The sequence below is a fragment of the Adiantum capillus-veneris genome, chromosome 4 (assembly GCF_014529385.1).
Source record: "Adiantum capillus-veneris isolate H3 chromosome 4, ASM1452938v2, whole genome shotgun sequence".
Taxonomy (NCBI): Eukaryota; Viridiplantae; Streptophyta; class Polypodiopsida; order Polypodiales; family Pteridaceae; genus Adiantum; species Adiantum capillus-veneris.
In genome coordinates this window covers 77,232,166-77,235,969 of record NC_140934.1, presented here as the reverse complement: position 1 = coordinate 77,235,969, position 3,804 = coordinate 77,232,166, and positions in this window count along the sequence as shown.

Here is a 3,804-nt window from a genome sequence, read left to right as displayed (position 1 = left end):
GCTACCTGTTGTGGACTTTCTACCCAATTTGTGACCTAAAGCCTGAATCAGCCTAAAAATCCACTTTTTGATGTCCAAATCCAAATCCAATCACATAGCCATGTTGTACAGGCCAAGGACCACCAGCATGTCAAGTATCACCAAATTTGATGAAAAAGACATCCTACACGTAGGATGTCTAAATGAAAATTTTTGGCCAGAATTGCTCTGTGAGCACATGCACAGTTGGCCAAGTTTCTTTTAAGTTTTATTTTGAATTCTCAAGTCATTTGGATAGTTAAAACTCAGTTTCTTAGCTGATATGGAAAAAACGCTAACTTCGAACTACTGGTGCAACAAGATCTATGGCAGCCGCAAAGTCACCGGCAAAGAAGAAGAGGATGACCATAAAGGATTATTTGGAAGAAGTAGAGCCCTTCCTCATACTAGAACAAACTCTAAATCCAATCAGCACATGGATCCAAGAAGATCTGCTACAGTCAAATGATCTAAAGATTTACCAAGGCGTGTTCAAGGACACCGAAGGAAATGTGATAGAGCTACCAATGCTACCGCGAGAGCTCAATGAGTTCATCAAAAGCAAGATGGTAGAGTATCTGAAGAAAATAGACCTCCACAATTATTTTGAAGCTGTGTCGGCAGGTATTGACGTAAAAAGAGTATGGGAATTTGTGACGACAATCAAGGAAGATGGAGTGGCTAGAGTAACGGATCTGCAGGGCAAGCCAGGCACGGAGATTCTAATCAAAGAGAGGGTGGTGGTAGCTGCACTAGACCTCTCCAACAAGGGGGATAGTGTAACCAAAAGGAGAGACGAAGTAAAGGTGTACACAAAAAAGAAAGCCAATTATACCTTTGAAGACATTGCCAACCCCAAAGTGGCAATCATGAAGTCAAATGTACAATCAATATTTCCATATGTGTACAAAGCGGCCACAAAATTACAGAATGTCGCCTGCAGCAATTGCCACAACATTCACCTGGGCAATGCATAAAAGCAAGCCGAAGGTAATCAATTATGCCGCTTATATACATGATAATCTGGTGAAGTTGGGCAACAAGAACCCCACATACATCGTGCCGGGTGAGCTAATCACGAAGGTGATTTATGGAGCATTGCATGCCAAGGGAAGATGGCCCGACCTTCCATCACAGAACGATTGGCTGAGGCTCAAGGAAGATAAGAAAGACAAACAGCCCAAAGCACCAAGGGTGAAAACCCGTTTGAAACGCCGATTAGAAACCGTGCAAGAAGAGCAGCCAGAGCTGAAGAAGGGAAAGAAGGAATCTGCCCAAGCGCCAATAAAAGAGACGAAATCACAGAAAGCTGCACGTCTAGAGCGGCTGATGGAAAGGTTCAGGGCCAAAAGAGCCCTCAAAGGAGATTTGAATGAACTATGGAAGCCGTCCCTAGAAGCAATGTCGGGATCATCCCGAAGGGTGATTCGATGACTACATTAAGAATTTGGAGATCCTGGATGCCACAGTGGAAAATATCCCACATGTACCATTTACGAAAGCAGAAGTGGAGCAAGTCTGACGGCAACTGCTAGAGGAGCAGGATGGCCAAGAGAGAGAAACAAAGACAAAGACGGACAGATATTTCAAGAAAAAGCCGACAAAGTGATTGGGATGTGGTGATGACAAAGATAACCGGGCTAAGAGCACAATCAATGGCCTCAGAAAGTGAAATGGCAACTCTCAAAGCCACTGAAGTGCAGATAAAGCTTGAAGTCGACACGTTACAAAAGCAAAGCCAAAGGCAGATAGAGAGAGAGACAAAGCTGCAAGCTAGTCTGGAAAAGGCATTACAAAGATGCCACGAAATGGAAAGAGAAAATCAGGCAGCAGCTCAAAAACTGCAAGGAGCAAAAGAGGAATATAGACAACTCAGCAAGTCATTGACAGATGCAGAGAGGGAAAGGGATAACCTAACCCTACAACTTGCTGCGGAGTCTAAGGAAGTTGAGGCCATGCGAAATGCCAAAGAGAAGGCGAAAATATAGCATGAGGCTAGCCAAGATGAGGTCCTTGAGCCCAAGGACCAACTCAAAGTTAAAGATCAAACCATCCAGCGGCTACGGGCATCTCCTACCAGAGTCAGAGCTACTAGCTCGACTCACACCACTACAGAGAGCTAGATCTATGAAGAACAGATGAAAGAGCTCTAGAAAGAGTTGACCTTAGAGAAGAAGCAAAGGTTGATGATGGCAGAAGGGTCGGTGGTTATGCAAACACGCATGGAAGAAGAGCAGAAAGAAATGCAAGATGAGCTAGAAAATATCAAGAGAAGGCTCAAGGGAGGCGGAGAAGATAAACGCCAAGTTGAATGACCTCCTCGTAAACATGGGAGAAGAAGCTAAAGCAGAGAAATAGACACTCCAAAAGAAGATAGAAGAGCTGAGAGGACAACAGGCAGAAGAGTAGGCAGGCACAGGGCCAACATCCATGAAAGGCATAGACCTAGAGAATGTAGCAGATCCTGTGGACACACCCATGCAAGAGGAAATCCTAGTAGGACCCTCTCAAGAGCCACAAGATCTGACACAAGAAGAGGAAGAGAAGCTGCAGCAGGCCATAGAGGCAGAAATCAGAGAAACGACCAAGGAAGCCTTGGAATGGGAGAAGAGGGTTTTTAAATCCATGACCATTCAGAAGATAGATGCCAGCAACCTCCGGCGTGAATGGCTACAGCCCTCCCTCCCATATCCTTTGCTAAAGTACGAAGCCGCCACAATCAACAAGAGAATCAGAGAAGAGCCAACAATGCCACTCTACACAGCAGATATCTCCCAGCCTGAAGGGGCAAAGTTGATAGTCGACTCCTAGCCCAGGTGGAGAAAGGCATGGCTGATGAAGTATCCATAGTACCTAATCCATATGATAGAGGCACCCAAAATCATCAGAGATAACCTAAGCTTCTGCCCTCTACCAAGGATGCGAACGTGGAAGGCCCAGGAGATACTACAAAGAAGCCAACCCACTTGGCTAAACTATCCAAAGCTGCTAGGCTTGAAGGCAGGCGAGAGAATAAGTGTTTAATACATGGTGAAAACCTGAACGGGTGCCATCAAATTGTTCACTGGCTCGCCTGACCTTTCTTGCGTTATGATGAGAAAGATTTGCAAAACCCATTTGGCATTCTTCAAGACGTTCAAACCGGGCCAGGTGATAGACAATATCTTCTTCTTTCAATATACTTACAGATGTGCATACGATTTGTCTAGTCAGCCTTCCAAGGAGGTGATACATGCATTGTATCAAAGGATCATGTTTCTGCCATCATATCACCTCCAGGCCTTTGAAGAATCTTTCTACACCGGCTTCTTCACCATCAACACTGATATATTTGGCCCAACACTATTGGATTTACATGCAAGATACGAGTCGCTGCTCAAGATGCGAGAAACCATAAGATGAAGAAGCAGCTTAACAACCATATCGATGACGACATGAGCAAGGAGGGGGGGAGTGTTAGAAGCTAGACACACCCTACGAAAATTAACTGCTCGGTAGATCATCATTTTTTTGTAATTATTCATTTATTGAGAAAACCCAATATTTCACCTTGTAAATATTGAGGCTTACAGAAGTTTCCAGATCGGATCCCAGTTTTGACATTTAGATTGAGTAGATGGTTAATTTGGAACTTTAGGGTTTGAGAATTGTAAGGTATTTATACCACTTTTTGACCTTAATGAAAAACCTTTGTCATTTAAAAAAAGTTTTGAAGTCTGTGAGTGAGTGTACTGTGTACGAGAGATAGTGTGAGCTTCATCTTGACGCTACCTGTGCACCGGTGGT